We start from the raw sequence: 7969 nt of genomic DNA on the forward strand, positions 1-7969 counted from the left end.
AAACTTAAAAAAATAAGAGAAAATCCTCTGTGCTGCCTCAGAACAATAACTTCCACCTTTTCCAACCACACATATTCACTTAACCCCAAGACAGGCTGCTCTGTGAGTGCCCACATTATAGACCCCAGCTCTGTGTCTTCAGTGTGCTTCATACACCATAGTAAGCAAGTAAGTTCACACCTTGGGCCTTGGAACTAAAGTCTCTCCACATGTGCCTATCCTGCAGATACCAGCTTAGCCAGCCCGAGAGCAAGTCGGTGCTCTGGACACTGGATCCATTTCCTAGTTTTCCTTCACTAGCATGGTTACCATAGTGACTCAATGATTGCAGTGAGATCTGGTGCAGACTGAGCATCCATTTTTTTTCTTGTCTGAATAATGTATTGCCATAATAGTTGTCCAGTGCCTCTTTTTGAATTCTCCTTTGCCTTCCAAAATTATTAGTTGACACTTGAATGTATAGTTTTTATTTATAATTTGTTTATTTATAATAAACAGGTATGTATATTAAGGCTTGTATTCTCCTAACGGACAGTGATCTAATGCTGTCCATAACTCCATACAGGCAGTATAAAAAAATTCAGAGCAAGTGACACATTCTAGATACAAGTCAAAATAATATAGGTTATACATTAACTTAGAGGTTCTTTTGCATTAAATAACTTCAGAAGGTATCTACTCTCTAAGACAGGGAGGATCCTCTGTGGTAGGTATGTGCAGAATTGGGGTATGAGGGTGATGGGCCTGAGTACCACCTACATGCTGAAATCTAACTCCAGGCAGTGATCTCTTCAATAGGCCCCTCACTCCACAAAACATGACAGCAAATTTGTTTTCTAAAAAGTGTGTGTGTGTGTTTTGCTTTTTTTTTTAACCCATTCAACAGAAACAAAAAGTAGATACACAGTGAAATTTAGTAGGTGGCATCACCCATCACACTGTCTGTACTATCAAATCCTACTTTAAAGCTCAATATTATTGGTATAAAACTTAAGATGACATCAGGATTCTCAGTTGAATTAAAGGGGAAAATGAAAAATGTTCTGCCAACAACTGAGAACAACTGAACACTGACACAGACCTAAAACACTAAATAATCCTCCCTAAGAGATTAGACAGTAGCAGTGGGGTGAAGCAGACCACCCAGTGTGGGCAAGACATAGTGAAGGATGGCTTTTCCAAGGATACAAAGGTGGTCATCATGTTAGAAAAACTAAAACTTATCTTTCTATCCAGTAGAAAATCCAAATGGACAGATAAGCATTTTTACACAGATAACACAAATAGTAAAAATGGCAAATCAATTGAAGAGGATCATCACTAACATTTTATTTCAGCACTGTGAGATTTTAACAGCATTCTTTACATGACACAACAACCCATGGGTTCTTGTGTTTGCTACAAAGAAGTAGAGTGGTAAAAACTATTAAGTCATCTTGGAAATAATAAATGACTGGATATAAAATAAGAAAATTCCAAAAAAAAATCTTTGAGATATATTAGGTTTTTGTTGTTTTTAAGGATATTTATATTTTGCATTAGTTCTGACTGATAAGCTGACAAAACACTTCTCTGTTAGTGAATTCTGTAACATTATAACACAAGGAAAAATACAAATGAATGCAGATCCATCTGGCAAAAATTAACTGCAAAGTAGGTGAACATGAACATAGCATGAAGATAGCACCAAATATACTTTGCTTTCAAAGTCAACTGTTAACATAAGAGACTAGTTTGTCCTTATTGTTTGTCTCGATTTTGCCATTCATTGTGCACCACCTCTCCGTCCTCCTGACATTTCTCATAGTGAGAAAAGTCTTCAAGGCTTCAGATGGTGTGCTTGAAGGAAGAAATAATTCTCAGCATTTGTTTTGCTTTTACTAGAGGCACCTCCTTTGTCTCTCAGGAGTTTGTGACTGGTTTGTTGTTGTTCCATAGTCTGATGTGCTGGAGCTGGTTATTGGGCACATTTTTGACAAAAATCCACTTCATGTCAAACGTGACCTTCCACTTATCCTGAGACCAGACCACAGCTGTGGTGCCATAGTCCACAGGAAACTTCATCTTGGCCACCTCACAGAAATGCCTAGTCTCACTGATGCTGAAAAGCAGGGAAGGTGTTATTCAGGAGCTTGTTGCCATGTTCAGTGTGGCACCAGTTGCAGTACTTGATGCAGTGATGGATGTTGTCCTCTGAATAACTCTTTATGATGAACATGCCCATTTTTAAGGGCTCACTCAAACTATTTAAGGTTGTAGCTGTAGAGGGCCTTCTATTTCTCAAGGACAGGGTGGAAGTCTATACATGGGACAAAATTAATCTGAGTGATTTCAAGAGTGTTACTACTACTTCTAGCCTCCCTGTTCTACTTAAATGCAGTGTTTTTGTTATAAGGGGTGATCCAGCAGGTTTGGGTGGCTGCTGAGGGCTCTGATGCTGTGACTGGGCCAATGGGGGAGTCCTGAGCTGGGAGAATATGGACCACCTGCTGGGGCTGCAGGGTAAACTAGGGGCAGGTGACTGCCAGGAGCTGGGACCTTCAGCACAGGCCCTTTATTATCCTGGGTGCCAGTGTCCATGTGGTTCTTTATAGGTGGAGGAGGCATCACAACCCCTACTACAGGCCCACTTTTTTTCTTTTTCATTTTAGGCTATGGTTTTGCAGGCTTGTCAGCAATGGCAGCCCAAGAGGTTGGCTTTGAAACTAGCATGTTTACATTTGTCCCACTGCTGCTAGAAAGGATTCCTGTCAGTGCCACATCATTGATAAAGAGCCCACCATCTTGACTTCAGAAGTGGTGACATCCTTGTGCCCCATTCCAGGCTGTTCATCCCAGGTGCCTTGGTAAGTATGTCACTGTGAAAACCTGTCTGTCCATCAACAACCATGCCACTCAGGGAGCTTGGCAGATAAGTATAGCTGCTTCTGTATGTGGAGCTCTGAGTCTGCTGCTCTGAGAACTACTTGCCCCTCCTGCTGAGAATATAGGGTTTTGAGGGAAGAAACTAAACCTATGTTGATACATGTTGTTCCCCAGGCCCCCTGGCTTCCTAAAAACAGCATCATGCATGGAATGATTGTCTCCATTATGGAGCTGCCCACAGGTGATGAGGTATGGAATTGGAGGGTCCCCTGCACATCAAGGGGTAACTGTTACCCCAATTGGACTGTCCAGAAAGGTAGGGCTCAAAGTTTTTGTCATGAACTATATCCTTGTGATGCAAAGAACCATTCTGTAATTTATTATCTTGCCTTTTTGTTCTCTGGGGGTCCACACTACTGGTCCACCTGTTTTATGAACAGTGTGGAAGTTGGGCCTCTCAAGCCCTTCCCTGGGCTTCATCCCAATTCCACCTGGTACAGCTAGTTGTAGCAGTAGGCACTGGGTGTGCAGCTGTGAGTGGCCACACTGAAGGAGTGCTGACCCAAATGGCCTGTTTTATTTATTTATAAATATATTTCTCAATGTATTATTTATATTGGTATGACCCAAAGAACAACATTTTTAACAAAGGGTTAGCCTCTGTTATTACTATAATATATACTGATGTTAAAATTATCCAAGCATTGGTCAGTGGAAGGCCCTTCAAATTGGCTTCAATGTCAATTTGACATCTTTCTAGAGCTCCTAGAGCATGTACTTTGCTCTCTAAGCCCAGCTGTAGGAAGGAGGTAATGATCTGAACCTCAAAGTATCACTTTGAGGACTTGAAGAGAAAAAGTCTGAAAATACCTACCTATAATGTGTGGCATCTAGTAGGCCCTCAACAAATATTAGTTCCCAATTCCATCTTTGCCTCCTTCATTCTGTCCGTGCAATACATTTGACATTAACATAATAGCATAAATGTAGAGAGAATACTTGGGAATATAACAGCAAGCAGGGATAAGTCCACATTTCCAATATTTGTGAGCATCAGTGTCACTGCTGGGTATAAGAGGGTAAGGAGATGGAGCTGAGGAAAAGTGTCATTGCACAACTTCAAGTTAACTGGGTAGGAGTAGGCAAGGCATCACCCCAGCCCCATTTTTTTTGTATGGTGGTTTCAAAAATAGTCTTTGTCTTTCAAGTGTACATCTGAGGAAGGTGTGGACTGTACACCACAGAACCAATAACTCATAGATAAGAACCAAGTGAGATGTAGAGTCTCATAGGCTACTGGAGCAAGAATGAAATGATCATAACCTCATCACTGGGACACTAAGAAGGTGACTAACTTTCCACCAGTCTTATCTATGAAACAGGATAATAACACCTACAACCTCCTGATGAGCAGGCATGCTTTAGGTTTTAATTGTGATCCCATGTAAGAAAGCAATCTTCATTCTCAAATGGAGAGAAGGATCAGTGCAATTTGGGTTAATTACAATAACAGGCATGCCAGGTATCCTGGAATTCTGCATGACTGTCTGGTATGGTTTGGATATGAACTCTCCCGCAAAGATTAATGTGTTGAAAGCTTGCTCCCCAGTACAGCAATATTTAAAGGTGGAACTTTTGGAAAGTGATTGGATCATGATAGCTTTGACCTTATCAATGGATTAATTCACTGATTGATTAATAATTTGATGGCATTATGGGGAGGTGGTAGAAATTTTAGGAGATGGGGCCTAGTTGGAAGAAGTAGGTCACTGGGAACATGCCCTGGAAGGATATTTCTTTTCCTGGCCTCTCCTTCTCTCTCTCTCTCCCTCCCTTCCTCCCTTCCTCTCCCCTCCACCCCCCTCTATTTCCTTCCTGGTAGCCATGACATGAGTAGCTTTCCTCTGCTATGCCCTTTCGCCAAGATGTTTTGCCTTATCTGAGGCCCAAAGCAATGGAGCTTTCTGATCATGGAATAAAACTTATCATTCACTAATATTAACATATACAAAAGCATCACAGAATATCCCACTAATGTGTGTAATTTCCCCCTGTCAATTAGAAATAATATTCAATAAAATGAATTGATAGTTAATATTCAGTTTTAAGACTTTAGAATTTTCTTTTTCCTATGTCATGAATTTTTAAAATGTTATTCCTGAAAATTTATATATTTAAAAATTTTTTTAGTTGTAAATGGACACAATATATTTATTTTATTTATTTTTTGTGTGTTGCTGAGGATCAAACCAGTGCCTCATGCATGCAATGCAAATGCTCAACCACTGAGCTATAACCCCAACACTATATTTTTAATAACCAAAGCACAAAGAAATATTTAAAAATTGTTTTCTCTTCTGTGAGAAGTACTATCTAATGTCAGTTTTACCAATGAGGCCAATAAGTGATAGTATGCTGACATAAATGTATTCAAAGAGTTTTCAAGTGATGTAACTAGGGCTTGTCCCTAGTCTGCCTCCAGAGCCCACACTCCTCACCAGTATACTTTAGAAGAAACAGACATTTATTGAACTCTATCAGCCCATGACGTTTAATGTTACATTGTGACCATAGTTCTTTTAGGGGAATCTATGCTTGTAGAATCACCCCACATTGTATCAAATGAAATTTATTTTAGAAAAACAAAAATGTAATAATTATCAAAGCAAAAATGTTGACAATCACCACAATTACTATGCATTAGATAGCTGGACTCTTAAGATAATTCCTTGAACCTCCATGGTGAATTTTTTCCTTTAGAAACTCATAGTGCTTTTCCAGATGGAAATCACATTGTTCTGTGCTCTAGACTTCATTGGTTGGGAGGCGTGGCTAATTAGACCCCCACTGATGGGTGAGTCAAATGAGGTGTGGTGACTTACCCAACATCACCTAGAATATGTGGGTTAGATCTGGAACTGAGGGTAAGGTATATCTTGTCATTCACTAATGTGTCTGTCCATCAGATAAGGCATTTGCCACATATTTATATGTAGTAAGTCACTTTTCATGAGCTTGGGATATAGATAAATAGGAGAGGACATTGAGTACCTTTGAATAAGAGGAAATGAGGTGTTGACTTTTTCTTTCTTTCTTTCTTTTTTGTTGTAGATGGACACAATATCTTTATTTTATGTGTTTATTTTTATGTGGTGCTGGGGATAGAACCCCACAACCCCAGCCTCCAAGGTGTTGACTTTTCTTATCCAGCACAATACTATGTTGGGAGATTCAATTTTCTGTCCAATTTCTTTCAGTTAATTAACATGCTATGTGTGAGATTTACACTTATTGTCTATAGATGTCGATTGTTCATTCTTATTGGTGATAGTATTACATTGAATTAATATATTTCACAATAAGTGTATTTATTATGAGTATTTGAATTGTTTTAGTTCTTGACTTATGTATTATGAATGTCTTATACATATATTTGGATGGATAACTATTTCCATTTCTCTTGGGCCTCTATCTACCTCAGACCTAAGAGTGGAACTTCAAAGTTATAGGATATATGTATGTTCAGCTCAGCAGTCACTGCCAAGCAGTTTTTCAAAGTGGTTATTCTAATTTATATTCTCCACAGCAGTGTGAGAGTTCTGGCCTTTTTACATCCTTACCAATACTTGGCATTTTCCATCTTTTATTCTCTTGTTCTCTATGTGTAATAGTATCTCATTATAGTTGTATTTTTTTGTTAATTCAACTTTCTCTGAAGTTTTAGCTCTCCTTTAATATGAAGAAGGTCATCTCTCTCCCTCTTCCCCTCTTTACTTTCTAATTTGATTATTGTACTTGGTCTTTGGCCTATGTAATTTGTATTCTCAATTTTGCTCATTGTATATTGTATTATTTATTACTGTTCTGATCTCTCATATTTCCTATAAATTGGTAATTAGAGTCTTTATCCAATTCAGATTTCTTTTGGTAAATGTACCTCAGATATGGTGTTAGGTACCTCCTATAGTCTCACACCATATGTTAGTTCAGACTGCTGTAAGAAATAACCATAGAGTGGATGTGTTAAACAACCTTTATTTCCCACAGGTCTAGAAGCTCGATATCTGAGTTCAGAGTGCTAGCTCCAGCATTGTTTGGTTCTTGGTGAGGGTCCTCTTCCTGATTATGTCCTCATATGACCTTTCCTTTTTGTGTACTTGCAGAGAGGAAGCAAGCTCATTGGTGTCTCTAATTATAAGTGAACTAATCCCATCATGAGAGTTCAACCCTCATGACCTAATGATCTCCCAAAGGCCCTATTTCCTCGTACTTTCATATTGGGTATTATGATTTCAATATATGAATTTGGGGGAAAACAAGTATTCACTCCATAGCATAATAAACTAGGAACCTTATCATGTTGATTGTCACTGCTATTGTGACTTTAAAATTGAACACTGGGCTCAGGTAATGCATCCATTATAAAATTTCCCATTAGTTTTTTTTTTAACCTCATGATTTTTAATGTCTCTTAAGATTTATATCTAGATACGCATTTCATTAAAAATTATACAGTGGTCATGTTCTAATTCTGTAATTTCTTCATTTATTAGCTGGATGATTTCTAAAACAGAAACTACTACCCCACTGATTATTAGGATTCACAGTTATAGTACACAGAGGAATAGTATGATGAATACTTGCATCTTTTATAGTATTTCCACTTTTTCAAAATAATGAGATATTTCCCTAGAAGCTTCCAAAGGTGAGCAAAAAGTTGGTATTTTTTGTGTTTTGTTTTCCTTTTTAGAGTGTCATCATGACATAGAGATTTTTCTATATTTAATGTTTTAATCCATTACAGTCACTAATATTTATTGTTCAAATTGTTTTCTTTGACTGTCCTTTTTTTGCATACCATCTGGTGTGATTGTTTATTCTGATTCATCTGGTAAAATCCCAATCTCAGACCTGGGTTTAGTCATATAGACTTGCTTTCTTCTTCCTTTTTTAAGTAAGAAATGAGTATAGGAGACTCAATCTTCATATGTAAGTTGCTTATTGTTCCTGGGTTGGTCATTGATTCTTGACTTTGTCAGTGCATGAAGCCAATAAATATGTATTATATTTTTAGAGAATATACATCATCAACCTCAATATATGC

General features: G+C 38.1%; 1 pseudogene; it reads right to left on the minus strand.

The window, feature by feature from the left end:
- Positions 1-2388: 2388 nt before the first annotated feature.
- On the minus strand, positions 2389-6505 carry LOC114091277 (YTH domain-containing family protein 1 pseudogene; annotated as a pseudogene).
- Positions 6506-7969: the final 1464 nt, after the last annotated feature.

This window comes from Marmota flaviventris, chromosome X (genome assembly GCF_047511675.1).
Source record: "Marmota flaviventris isolate mMarFla1 chromosome X, mMarFla1.hap1, whole genome shotgun sequence".
NCBI lineage: Eukaryota > Metazoa > Chordata > Mammalia > Rodentia > Sciuridae > Marmota > Marmota flaviventris.